The 14,635-nt window shown below is 42.6% G+C and overlaps 1 protein-coding gene across 1 annotated transcript in view; it reads left to right on the top strand.

The window, feature by feature from the left end:
• Window positions 1-14,635, top strand: part of CELSR1 (cadherin EGF LAG seven-pass G-type receptor 1) — a 314,186-nt gene that overhangs the window by 169,613 nt on the left and 129,938 nt on the right. The gene's annotated exons all lie outside the window — the stretch shown is intronic.

Raw genomic sequence — 14,635 nt, 5'->3', positions numbered from 1 at the left:
TTTTTATTTTGTAAGCCACCTCAGATGGATTTCTTGAGGGGTAGCATAAAACTTCCCTAAGAAGTAAATAATACAATAAAAACTGGTTTGTTAAAATAATAGTCTGTGCAGCAAATTCTGCTAAATCTATCAGATATAAGTTACAAATCCTGATTTCTGTGTGAATCTTGTTTTGGATCCATCCGGGTTGTTTGCTGGAGAAAAAGGGAGGGGAGGGTTCTCTTTTGATCTCCAAAAAGAACTATGCTAGAGACCGTTTGCATGAGTAAAAGTCACATGGGATGCAGAGGCTGCAGTAAGGGGAAAGATGAGGTGAAACTGAGGGCGTTTTCACACTGACCTTAATCGGCAGCGACGCCCCTCTTCACCGCGCAGGATCTGCGCGGATTTCGCACCAATTGCCGCGGAGCACCCGGAAGAGCCGCAAAGTCCCGCGGCTTTTGCGGCGCAAATGGAAACTGGTTTTTGGCAGTTTCCATTTGCGCCGCAAAAACCGCGGGACTTTGCAGCTCTTCCGGGTGCTCCGCGGCAATTGGTGCGAAATCCGCGCAGATCCTGCGCGGTGAAGAGGGGCGTCGCTGCCGATTAAGGTCAGTGCAAAAATGCCCTGAGTGTTTAAACAGGAAAACTTGGAAGATATATGGAGAAAGTTCAATCCTGAAGTGCGGGACTATACTTTTTTTTCTGCAAGACATAAGACCTTTTCTAGAATTGACATGTTGTGGGGAACTAGAGACCTAGGCCTTATAACAAAGAAGATAGATATTTTGCCTAAAATCGGTGCCGACCATAACCCAATAATGTGGATTACAAAATTGTCCAAAAGACTGAGAAGATGGAGACTGAATGAAGATTTGCTACAGAACAAAGAAACAGTGACTTTCCTAGGAAAAGAGACTAAGGAATTTTTCCAAATGAATGATAAAGAAGATATTGACTTCCAGACGGTCTGGGATACTTATAAAGCAGTAATGAGAGGGTTGTTGATTACATTGAACAACAAAGATAAAAGGGAAAAAGAAAAACAATTATTGGACATTCAAAATGAAATAAAGAAAAAAGAAGGTGCGTTGAGGAAAAGACCAGGGAAAAAGAAGATTCTAAGGGAAATATCAATATTACAAACTCAACTAAGACATTTACTAAACAAAGAAGTGGAATGGAACTTGAAAAGGCTTCAGCAGAAATCGTTTGAAGGAGCAAATAAGACGGGGAAATACTTGGCGTGGCAGCTGAAAAAAAAGAGAGAAAACAAAACAATTAGTAGAATTGTAATAGATGGAAGAGATATAGTTACTCAAGAGGGAATAAAAAGAGAATTTTTTAAGTACTATGCCAAGCTGTTTAAAGGTGCTGAAGTAAAGAGAAAAAAGATAGATGAATACTTACAGAAAATAAAAATTGAGCCTTTAACTGAAAATATGAGAAAAATTTTGAATGACCCAATCGAAAAAATAGAAATTGAAGCAGCAATTAATGTGATGAAGAATGATAAAGCTCCCGGGCCAGACGGTTATACAGCTAAATATTTTAAAATTTTCAAAGATGAATTAATACCAAAATTACAGAAGTTGATGAATGTAATAAGAGCTAAAGGGAAGGTACCAAATACATGGAAGGAAGCCGTTATTTCTTTGATACCTAAAGAAGAAAGAGATGTCACAAATGTGAAAAATTATAGACCAATTTCACTTTTGAACAATGATTATAAAATATTTACAAGAATTCTGGCGGAACGACTTAAGCAATATCTGATAAATTTTATAAAGGAGGACCAAGCTGGTTTTCTCCCCAAAAGACAAATAAGAGACAATATTAGAACTGTTGTAAATATTGTAGAATACTATGAAAGACATCCAGAAAAGGAAGTAGCACTATTCTTTGCGGATGCAGAAAAAGCATTTGACAATTTAAATTGGGACTTCATGTTTGCAGTGATGGAAAAAATGGAGCTTGGAGAAAGTTTTATAAGAATGATAAAGGCAATATATTTTGAACAAAGGGCAAGGTTGTGCATCAATGCAGATCTTACAGACGAAATGAAAATTAGTAAAGGTACTAGACAAGGCTGCCCGCTTTCGCCATTGTTGTTCATAATGACTCTTGAAATTTTACTGATGCAGATCCAAGATGAAAAAGATTTAGAAGGACTACAAATAAAAGGGTATACCTATAAATACAGAGCATTTGCGGATGATATAATGTTTATAAATGAAAATCCCCTACAAGCTACACCATTGTTGCTAACGAGAATACAAGAGTTTGGGGAGTTGGCGGGACTTTACATAAACAAAGAAAAATCAAAAATTTTATGTAAGAATATGCAGAAAAATAGACAACAAGAACTACAAAGACTAACGGGTTGTGAAGTTACCTCTAAGGTAAAATACCTAGGGGTAGAGATAACAATGAAAAATATTGATCTGTTTAGGAACAACTATGAAAAGCTCTGGCGCAAAATAGAAGAAGATATGCTAAAGTGGAACAAGCTCAATTTGTCATTGTTGGGCAGAATAGCTGCAGTAAAAATGAATATCTTACCAAGGATTATGTATTTGTTTCAAACTATCCCCATTGTGAAAGATGCTAAGCAATTTGATAAATGGAGAAGAAAAATCTCGGAATTTGTGTGGGCCAGGAGGAAACCTAGAATTAAAATGAAAGTCCTGATAGATGCAAAAGAGAGAGGTGGGTTTCAATTACCAGATTTGAAACTGTATCATGAAGCAATTTGTTTAGTATGGTTGAAAGAATGGATAACGTTATTAAATAAAAAAACTTCTAGTGCTAGAAGGCCATGGGAAAAAATTCGGCTGGCATGCCTACTTGTATTATGGGAAAAAGAAGATGGACGGTCTTTTCTCTCACCATTATATAAGGAGCAACTTACTAAATGTGTGGATAAAGTATAAGAAATATGGCGATGAGAGAAAACCTCTGTGGATAGTGCCGGCTGAAGTGATAAAGTTAACGGCCAAAACAATTAAGGAAAAACAACTATCATACAACCAACTACTAAAAATACGAAGTGGGAAAATAGAAATGAAAACTGCAGAAGAATTGAATTATAAATATGATTGGTTTCAAATGCAACAAATAAAAAGCTTGATGGAGAATGATATCAAAGCTGAAGGAATAAGGAAAGAGCAAACAGAAATGGAAAGAGTTCTGCTTGGAGATAATGAGAAATTAATTTCAAAAGTGTACAAATTACTTTTACAATGGACCACAGAAGATGAAGTAGTGAAATCTCAAATGATAAAATGGGCAATTAATGTAAATAAAGAAATAAAAATGGAATCTTGGGAACATTTGTGGAAAAACTCTATGAAACTCGCAACATGTCATAGTATTAAAGAGAACTGTTTTAAGATGATGTATAGATGGTACATGACTCCAAAAAAATTAGCAAAGATGGACAATAAGATGCCAGATAGGTGTTGGAAATGTAAAAAGCATGAAGGCTCTTTCTACCATATGTGGTGGACTTGTGAAAGAGCTAAAATGTTTTGGCAGATGATTCAACAAGAGATATCTAAGATCCTAGGATATGAATTTAAAAAAGAAGCAGAGACATTTTTGCTGGGATTACAAATGGAGAATTTTCCAAAAGAAGATAGAACTTTAATATGGTACTTGCTCTCAGCTGCTAGGACATTGTATGCGCAGTTGTGGAAGCAAGAAAAAATACCAGAAAAATGGGACTGGACTTTAAAAGTTATGTCATGGAGTGAAATGGATAAGCTAACAAGAAAATTAAGAGACTGCGATTTAGAACTCTTTAATCGGGAGTGGAAGAAATTCAGAAGATATGTAGAAAAAGAGTGGAAAATAAAAGGACACTGGACAATTTTTGAAGATTAAGACCTTTAAGACAAGAATATAACTTTTGAAGGGTTTTTTTTTCTCTTTTTTTCTCTTTCTTAATCAATTTTTGTTTTTTCTTGATAGTTAAAGGTACCTTTAATATCTGTTTTTTAAAAAATAACACTGGCGGGGGTCAATTATTGGGGGGCGGGGTGGGAGGAAAGTAAGATGTGGGGTAGAATGATGCTTTCATCTTAAGGCTTTTTTTTATAAGCTGTAGAAATAGTTCTACTACCATATGTTACTAATAAAATTGTTTATAACACAAAAATGCCCTGAGTGAAAAAGCTTTCTGGACCCACCACCCTGGCTTGTCTTCTTTTTGCTACATCTGAGCAGGGAACGTACTGTCTGTCCACTGCCTTCCATTTGCCCAGGTGGCAGTGAGAGGCACAGCTACTCAACAGACTGTAATTTTGCAGTTAGATGTTTAATTTAAACTGTGGTTAACAAACAAGCGGCAAATTCTAGCTTGAAATCCAACCAACAAACCCTGGTTTGCTAGACTGTCTCCATTCTGATGTCACAACTAACTGGAGTTTAATCAGTTGTTCTGATGTCCGAATACTGATTGAATATAGACAGAATGACAGTTTTGAGTTGGGATGTGAACAGGAAGAACAGAAGAGTGACAGGAGAGAGACATGACTGATTTTGGAACTCTCACATAAAGCTGTAGATAATACAGTGTCAAGTCTTATGCAGTAGGGTTGGCATGGCTGCTCTTTGTAATGCACTGTTGCACTAATAAACGTGTAAGCCTTAGAAGATTCTAATTCGCCTCAGTTCAGAAAAAGAACACTGGCAAAGTGCCATCTTCATTTGCAAGTGCTGCATTCAAAGAGTTTTCTTTCTCCCTTGAAGCAGACAGGAAAACCCTGCATCCAAAGCCTTAAGGCTATGAAAACAGTTGGACTAGACGAGCATTCGTATTAGTTCGTTTATAGCCTGACTTTCTCACTGAGACTCAAGTTGGATTACAAAATACAAGAGATCTTGTATCATGCAGTGGTTAAGACTAATGTCTGGGAGACCCAGGTTTGAATCTCCTCTTGCGCCGCAGAAGATTAGTGGGGGACCTTGGGCCAGTCAAACTCTCTCAGCCTCACTGGGTTGTTGTGAGGATAAAATGGAGGATGATGTGAGCTACCTTGTGTCCCCATTGGGGATTAAAGCAGGATACAAATGAATTAAATAAATATTGCAGACAATTTGGGCAGCAGTAATCACTGCATTTCACTTTAATTGGTATGCATGACTTGCTGTTACTGAAACTAAACTTACTTTGAAGATCTGTCAGAGAGCTTTCTGAAAAGGAAGCGGAGATCTTCCTAACAAAATCTTGATTTTCTTTGCGCTTATTTCTAACTTAACTTTTACTGTAGTTAATTTAAAAGACCACAGCAGGTGTCCAGAAATATAGTGTAGATCTATACATAAATATAGTCCAAAAAGAGTTCTGTCACTTTAATTTCAACATTTAAAATGAAGTTATTTGCAAATGATTTCCATGTCTAAAAATAACTTGGGCAAGTTTTGTTACTTAAATACATAATTTCACATCTTGTGCCAGTGATGCTACTCATGTATTCCAATTACTGTGCATATGGTAGAATGTGAAGGCTTCCCCCCCCCCCCCCGCACCGTTGTCATGTTCCATTTTCTGCACTCCTCCATATGAAGCCAGCTAGATGGCCTTGGGTCAGTCACAGCTCTTTCCGAGCTCTCTTAGCCAAAAAAAAAAAGTCTAGTTCACCACCACCTAGTGTGGCGTAAGAGTTAGAACTTCGGGCTGCCAGACAATCTTAGGATCTCCTGGCTATACTACACATAATGCCATATGATAATTAATTAATTGCAAAACTCTGAAAGTAGCTCTACAATTCAGTCCACTGAAGCATCTATCCCTTTTGCCAGCTCAAGGACAAAAGAGGTGTGTGGAAGAATGAATGGCAGTCAAAGCAACAGGACTGACCGGCAATCCACTTGGGAAGAGGAAAGTCCAGCCTTTGGCCCTTTATTCTCAAAACAGCCCAACAGGGAAACTAATTGCTGACCTTGGGCGTAGAGAATCCAAACGTGCAGCTAAAGCCGGAGTGAGGAGTCAGCTTGTGTTGTAAAGAGGCTATTTGTTGTTGTTCAGTCACACAGTCGAGTCCGACTCTTTGCAACCCCATGGACAAAGTCACACCAGGCCCTCCTGTCTTCCACAATCCTCCGAAGTCTGCTCAAATTCGTGTTTGTTACATCAGTAACGCTGTCCAGCCATCTCATCTTTTGCCGTCCCCTTCTTCTTTTGCCTTCTGTCTTTCCCAGCATCAGGATCTTCTCCAGGGAGTGCTCCCTTCTCATTTGGTGGCCAAAGTATTTGAGCTTCAGCTTCAGCATCTGACCTTTCAGTGAACAGTCTGGGTTGATTTCCCTTAGGACTGACTGATTGGATCTTCTTGCAGTCCAAGGGACGCTCAAGAGTCTTCTCCAGCACCACATCTCAAAAGCATCTATTCTTCTGCACTCGGCCTTCCTTATGGTCCAGCTCTCACAGCCATACATTACTAATGGGAATACTCCTCCTTAAAGGAGGTTCACAGCTTGAGGGTGCCACTGCATTCATGGAGAAGAAGTAAAGGAGTAAATCTCATCAGTGACACAGACTGCCTTTGGTCTTGTGGCTCTTTTTTGAGATGCTTTATATTAATACATGCTAGAGCTATAATTACTATATTATAGTTATTATAATATGGTCTACGTGGAGTTGCCTCTTCTACGGATGGAATTTAGAGACAATCAAAAACTGACCCCAGTGTCATAGGGAGCCCTTTTATGAATTTTGCTGTTAGGGTTTTGTTTTAGTGATCTGTAGTTATTCTGCTTGCCTATTATTAATTATGCTATGGTTTTTAGCAACTTGCTGCTAAATTGGGTTCTAATGTTGTGATTTGTTGTGATTATTGTGTTGCTGCTGTGGTATTTAGATTATATATGCCTATATCCCAGGCTTTTATTGTAGCAGGAACTCCTCTGCATCCAAACCCCTGATGTAGCCAATCCTCTTATTAAAGGGCCTACTGTAAACTCTTGGAGGATTGGCTATATCAGGGGGTGTGGCTTAATATGCAAAGAAGTTCCTGCTACAAAAAAACCCCCTGTAATGTAATTGTTTTGACTGAGTCAAATTTTATGAAAGCTTTGTTTTTGTTAGTTGCCTCAGCTATCAATAGACTGAAAGGTTATAGATGTCTTAAAATGCATTTCGAAAAATAGATGATAAACAGAAAACAAAGGGATAGTATAATTGCCAAAGGGATTTGATCTTCTTCATGGTCTCTGTGCTTCACACTCATGGGATGAAGCACCAGCGCCGATCGGTAACTCCAAAGTCCGGGATTTTTTGCAGGCTGACCCCGGTAGGCATGCACGACAGCCCCAGTGCGCATGCCCACCCAGTGGGCACGAATATCCCGCCAGTTCCTTCTTTACCACCGCGTTGGATAGACACGTTCATCGTCACTCCAGTCGGTAGTTACTTACTTTTTTCCTTCTCCGGGTTTCTGTTATTGAGAAAAAAAAAAGAGAGACTGTTAGTTTAGTTGTTACAACCCGTCGGGGTCCCCCCCCCCCTTCTTCCACCATCCTTGTCTATGGAAAAGTGTTGGGGGTTTTCCAAACGGTGCCTTAAGTGCGGGAGCAAAATTCCTCCTCCAGATGGACATTCTCTTTGTTTGCTGTGCCTTTGGGAAGGTCACCAGCTGGAATCCTGTCATCACTGCTTGAAATTTTCTAAGCAAACAAGGAAAAATCGAGCTGCAAGGCTTTCGGCGGCGCTGTTAAAATCTGCTCTCGCACCGCAGATGTCGACATCGGCGTCGACCAGGGCTTTGATGGCCACCCCAGCATCGACATCAGTTCCGGCCTTGGTATCAAGCCAAACGACTCAACTACTCCAGGGAGCTGACTGTCCCCACAAACGTGCGAGCTTGGCATCCCAGTAAGAACCATCAACCCCGGCCAAGAAGACCAGAGGGCTCCCTTTTGGGCTCTCTACGGCCCCCAGTGTCTTCACAAAGATCATGGTTGTTGTGGTGGCTTACCTTCGTCTCCAGGGTATCATCCTTTTTCCTTATATAGACGATTGGTTGGTGATTGCTGTGTCCGAAGCTTCTCTAAGAACGCATCTACAAGTGATTCTCAACCTCTTGAGCGCACTGGGACTTCTGGTGAATGAGAAGAAGTCTCACCTGGTCCCAGCGCAAAGAGTTCAGTTTATAGGAGCAATTCTGGACACTACCCAGCACCTAGCGTTTCTTCCAGAGTCCCGAGTGCTGGATATCATCTCCCTGGTTCAACTCCTTCAGACAGTGAGATGCACTTCTGTTCTGCAGATCCAATGTCTCTGTGGTTTCCGAGCTCTGGTTCATCAGGAATTAAAATCCGGTGAGAGATCTCCCATCCAAGATTCTGCAAATTCCTTCGCTGGTGCTACGCTCTCTGGGTTGGTGGAGGATGAAGTCCAATCTTTGTGGAGGAGTTCCATTTCATCTCCCACTCCCCTCAGTCAGGGTAACAATATATGCCTCGCTGTAGGGATGGGGAGCGCATCTAGGAGATCTTTACATAGGTGGCCCATGGCCCCCGTCTGGGCTGACCATCACATCAATTTCTTGGCGCTCATGGCAGTTCATTTGGCCTCAAGGTCATTCCTACCCCTGATCAACGGTCAGACTGTAGCTGTGATGTCAGACAACACAACAGCTGTAAGTTATATAAACCATCAAGGGGGGACTGTGTCCAGAAAGCTGTGTGCGTTGGCGATGCAGCTTTGGGAGACCTGCATAGCCTCCCAGACCTTAGTTGTAGCCACCCACCTGCCAGGGGAGCTCAGTGTTCAAGCGGACTCCCTGAGCAGGAGGGAGGTTTCCCATCAGGAATGGGAGGTGAACTGGAGATACCCTGAACCTCTGTTCCAGGATTGGGGTCATCCCAGAATAGACGTATTTGCCACGGCAACCAATTGAAAATGCGAACAATTCTGCTCCAGAGGAGAGACGGACCAAAGGTCCCTGGGGACAGTCTTCTACTTCTGTGGGCGAACAAGTTCCTCTACCTGTTTCCACCCTTGCCTCTTCTCACCAGAGTGCTTCACAAATTAGCCCAGGAGCGTCCAGAGTGCATCCTAATTGCTCCATGGTGGCCGAGACAGAGCTGGTTTCCTGTCCTCCTAGCCATGGCGGGGGGCGGGGTGGTGTGTCACCACAAGTTTCCGTCGGAACCGGACCTCCTTTTGGCTCAAGGAGGTCGCCTGTTTCACCACAACATCCCTCATCTCAAACTGACAGCTTGGAGGATCAGCTTCTAGAATTCTCTGACAGAGTGAAACATGCGATGTTGAACAGTAGAAAGCTGTCAACTCGCTGCTCCTATGCAGGAAAGTAGTCTAAGTTCTTGTCCTTTATGCAGAAGGGTATCAGTGCACGTTCTGCTGGCCTTGAGCTTGTGTTTGAGTTCTTACTGACTCTTGTTGATGCTGGGCTTAATCATACCTCGATTTGAGTATATCTGGCTGCCATCTCGCCTCATCTCAACCCTGTGGATGGCGCATCGGTTTTCACACGCCAGCATACAAAACATTTTTTGAAGGGTCTTTTGCGGCTTCACCCACCACCTAAGGTTCCTCCTCCTGCTTGGGATTTGCTGTTGGTCCTGGAACAGCTCTCGAGGCAGCCCTTTGAACCCTTGGCTACCTGCACATTGCATCTTCTCACCTAGAAGACTGCCTTCTTAGTGGCCATCATTACGGCCAGGAGGGCAGGTGAGTTAGTGGCTCTGCGGTGTGATGCTCCATACATCTCTTTTCAGGACGGGGTATCCTTGGCCCCAGACATCTCGTTCCTCCCTAAGGTGGTGTCTAGTTTCCACGTCAATTTGGAAGTGTTTCTGCCTACATTTTACCCTTCTCCTTCTTCTGCAGAAGAAAGACGTCTGCACGCCCTGGATGTTAAGAGGGCGTTGTTTTTTGTGCATCGCACCAAGCCGTTTCGAAAGGATCCCAATCTATTTGTCTCCTGTGCAGCCCCTCGTTGAGTTTCAAGATCTCTGCACAGAGGCTTTCTGAGTGGATCATGGAAGCCATTAAACTCTGCTACCTGTTGGCTAAGCGTCCCTTGCCAGGGCCACTCCATGCTCATTCTACTAGGGCTATGGCTACGTCCACAGCGTTTCTGAAGGGTGCTTCCTTGGTGGACATCTGTTTGGCTGCAACCTGGGCATCTCCTCATGTCTTCATGCGACATTATGCCCTGGATGTCCGGAAGCGTCGCAGAGCACAGCTGGGTACCCTGGTCCTTCAAGCCGCTACTTCTGCATAACCGCCAGCTCCCTCCTCCAGGTAAGCCTAGCTTGCTAATCTCCCATGAGTGTGAAGCACAGAGACCACAAAGAAGATAAACAGGTTTCCTACCTGTAACTGATGATCTTCGAGTGGTCATCTGTGCATTCCCACTACCCGCCCTCCTTCCCCTCTGCTGCCGGTCATGGTACTCTTGATAGGTGGCAGTGGGAAGGAACTGGTGGGATATTCGCACCCACTGGGTGGGCATGCACACTGGGGCTGTCGCGCATGCCTACCGGGGTCAGGCTGTGAAAAATCCCAGACTTTGGAGTTACCGATCGGGGATCAGCGCTGGCGCTTCATCCCATGAGTGTGAATGCACAGATGACCACTCGAAGATCATCAGTTACATGTAGGAAACCTGTTTTTATCCTGTTTCCTCCCTCTTCAAGGTGTATTATTTATACTATAATACACCTTGAAGAGGGAGGAAACAGAAGGTTTAAGATCTTGGTGAGGACTACAGATAATCTGAATGTCTGCTTCAGGTTTTTCGTAAAATCATTTCATCACTGCATGTGCTTTTATAAAGTAAAGTAAAGTAAATTTATTTTTGTATCCCGCCCTCCCCCGCCAAAGGCAGGCTCAGGGCGGCTCACAGACATGGGACAACCATGATTTCGATAAAATACAATCAAGACAAAGGCAGATTAAAATACAATTAAATTACCGTTATAGATTAAATTAAAATAGATAAAACAGCTGTTATAAATTAAAAGTTAATAGTTAAGGTGCTACAGTTTCACAGTCATGTATAAGATGGCTAGGTGGCTACAAGTCAATTTAGCCAGGTTCTATCTTAAAAGCAAGCTGAAAGAGGATGGTTTTGCAAGCCCTGCGGAACTGATTCAAGTCCCGCAGGGCTCGCACCACCTCTGGGAGTTGATTCCACCATCCGGGGGCCATTGCTGAAAAGGCTTGCTCCCCTCGTTGTTTTCAGTCTAGCCTCTCTTGGCCCAGGGATTTTTAAAAGGTTTTGAGAACTAGATCTCAGTGCTCTCTGGGGAACGTATGGGGAGAGGCGGTCCCTAAGGTAGGCAGGTCCTCGGCCATATAGGGCTTTAAAGGTAATAACCTTTCACTCTTATTTCATTGGAATTGTATCACAGGGAAGCCCACAGCTGTAACTTTTTCTTGTGTATGCTTGGACACTAGTACATTTTTTTCTCACCATCTGTAGCATTCCCTGTTGTATGTGTTATTACAGAAGGTAGCTTTAATATAAAAGGCTGATAAAACGACACATGATAGAGTAATCTATAGTTCTTTTACTGAAGTTGTTGCTCTGCATTGGCCAAGAACCCTGGGAAAGGAAAACATATCAGCTAAAGTCTGGATTTCATGGTAAGGTTGTCGGTTTAGAATTCTAAGCAGCTGCCAAAAGATAAGCGGTTGAGACAGCTTCAGGGTATTCTTTAAAAGGAAAAGTGATCCCACACACTGGTTAAAAATAAACCTTTGTTTCATTTTCATGATTCCTTGGTGTTTGTTCAGGAGCTGGTTGACTACCTGCATAACTATTAGCTTTTGAAAATGGGCAAGAAAAACATCTTGTAGTTTTTTTAAAAAAAAGCTTTTTAAAGATAGAGAAACAACCATTTTTACATCTCTTCTAAAAACCCAAGTCATTTCTCTCTAGGCTTAAATGAGCTGATCTGCAGGTCTGAGAGCAGAATGAGCAAACACAGGCTTACTTCAGAGAGTCTTCCAAACGATGAAGATTAGAAAGGAGCCGTGGGGCTCAACTGCTTCCTTATATACAGTATCATTTCAATTTGTCCAGTCTACAAGTTAAGATCTTCTTAAACACTTGTCTTAGGGTTGCCAGGTCCCCCTGGTTCACATGAGCAAATCCCCTGGTTTCCGGTGCTTTTTCTGGTGCTGGCCAACTGGCTGGCAAGGAAAAGTTACCGTCCCAAACATGACATGCCTACATCACTCAGAAGTGACATAGGCACGTCAGTGACATCAGGGGGCGATGCTTTGGTTTTTGAGCAAACCTCTTTGGTAGAATTAGCTTTTGATGGTGGTGTCTTTCCTTTGGGCTGTCCTCCCTTTTGAGATTCAAGTGGCAGTTACCTTACTTTCCCTTTGACGCCAGGCCAAACCACATCTTTTTACCTATGCCTTTAACGAAGAGGTTCTTGGTCTTTTTTGTAGCTGTCTTATGGCCTGCTTCTAGTCTGAGGACTGTTTTATCAGTATCATTTTAGGCTGCTCAACGTTTTATGCTGTTTTCATGCCCAGGCTTGTTTTTAATGGCTAGTTTGGATTTATTTTATTGTTTAAATGGTGAGCCACCTTGAGAAGGTCCCTGGAGAGGCTAAGGATGGCAGAACCACCAGTGAAAGTAGGGGTCCCTTGGTTTTGAGAGTTCCTCTCCACCTCTCCATTACCCCACAAACAGGCAAGAAGCCAGAAATAAATGGGAAATGCCTGTGCAACCTGGGAGTTACATAGGCATGTCAGTGACATTGGGGGACCGATACTCTGATTTTTGGGCAAAACTCTATGGTAGAAGTCAATTCTACCATAGAATTTTGCCCCAAAACCAAAGCATCACTCTCTGACATCCTCAGTGTTCCCACATCACTTCCAGGTCACATTAGTGTCAAGCAATGTGAATCTTTCCTTTTAAATAGTATGATGCTAACTGAATGTATCTGTAAGACTCCATGAATGTTACTAACCCTGAACTAAGCTGGGCACATCAAAGTAGAAATTAGTGGCGTATCGTTCGCGCCTCTCTTGCCTTTCTCGCTTTTACTAACAAATGCAGGAATTCGCTCTTTGAAGATAAGCGCCTCCAGGGACGGGTTCTCAGGCCTGGTCCCAGGAACAGAAACCACAGGGGAGATAAGAAGTTTACCGTGTGAAGATTCACACGTGAATACAGCATTGTTTAGAAATTGTAGCTTTGTTTAGAGAACCTTTGATGTGCCATCTTTAAGTATGCCCTGCAATACTATGTATCAGTTCCAATACCTAGCTCAATAGAAGCATCTTGGATTATCAATAAACCATACTTTGTTTCAAAATCGAAGACTGGTTACTTTGAGATCTGATTGCTTGACAATTAGTACATTGAATTTATTTTCAGTGCTCCACCCCACTCCCAGTAAGTTCACCTCCCATCCCCCACCGGCAGGTACAAGGGACCAGGCAATCCTAGGAGAGGTAGCATATAAATTTTCTGTGTAAATAAATTTTAACCATGGTTTGCTGAGACATTCAAACAGGCAAATCATGGTTACTGCTGTCACTTCCAACCAGCCTTGGGAAACCCACTTCAAACCATGGCTTCCCATTCTGTAAAATCATAGCTTGCCTATTCAGCTATCGCTGTAAAATGTGGTGCGCACACAACTGTAAACTGAAATTGAAGCTACATTTGAGGGGGTGATGAAGGGAAGTGTGCAGGCCCAGATCCTGGTTCTAAACCTTCAGATTCAGGCTGTAGCATGACATGTTCTGTAGGCAAAATGGCCTGTACTGTTAGAATCTTCGAATCATAGAGTTGGAAGGGGCCTCCAGGGTCATCTAGTCCAACTCCCTGCACAATGCAGGAAATTCACAAATACCTCCCCCCCCCACACACACACACATACATCCCCAGTGACTCCTGATCCATGCCCAGAAGATGGCAAAACCCTCCAGGATTCCTTGCCAAACTGGCCTGTAGAAAAATAGCTGACTGACCCCAAAGTGGCAATCCCTGAGTATGTAAGAAAGGGTCACAAGAACTAAGCACTGATGCTGCCCTCTTCCTCATGGTCTGTCTAATTCACAGAATCAGCATTGCTGTCAGATGGCCATCTAGCCTCTGCTTAAGAACCCACCCCATCCTTTAACTGTCAGGAAGTTCTTCCTAATGTTTAACCAGAAACTCATTTGGTTTAATTTCAACCCATTGGTTCTGGTCCTACCTTCTGGGGCAACCATATGCACCATCCTCCATATGACAGCCCTTCAGGTATTTGAAGACGGTGATCATCTCTCAGTCGTCTCCTCTCTAGGCTAAATATACCCAGCTCCTTCAACTTTTCCTCATAGGACTTGGTCTCCATCTTCATTGCCCTCCTCTGGACGCATTCCAGCTAATCCATATCCTTCTTAAATTGTGATGCCCGAAACTGAACACAATACTCTCTAGGTGAGGTCTAACCAGAGCAGACAAAAGTGATACCATCACTTCACATGATCTGGACACTATACTTCTGTCGATACAGCCAAAAATTGCATTTGCCTTTTTAGCCACCTCATCACACTGCTGACTCATGTTCAGCGTATGATGCAGAGCTTTACATGTATCCCTGTTAAAAGTCATTGTATTTGTTTTAGGCCAGGTTTCTAGCCTGTCAAGATCATCCTGCATCCTCT

Source organism: Heteronotia binoei, chromosome 8 (assembly GCF_032191835.1).
Source record: "Heteronotia binoei isolate CCM8104 ecotype False Entrance Well chromosome 8, APGP_CSIRO_Hbin_v1, whole genome shotgun sequence".
Classification (NCBI taxonomy): Eukaryota; Metazoa; Chordata; class Lepidosauria; order Squamata; family Gekkonidae; genus Heteronotia; species Heteronotia binoei.
The sequence above is the reverse complement of the archived record's forward strand: the minus strand, read 5'-3'. Positions and strand labels throughout refer to the sequence as shown.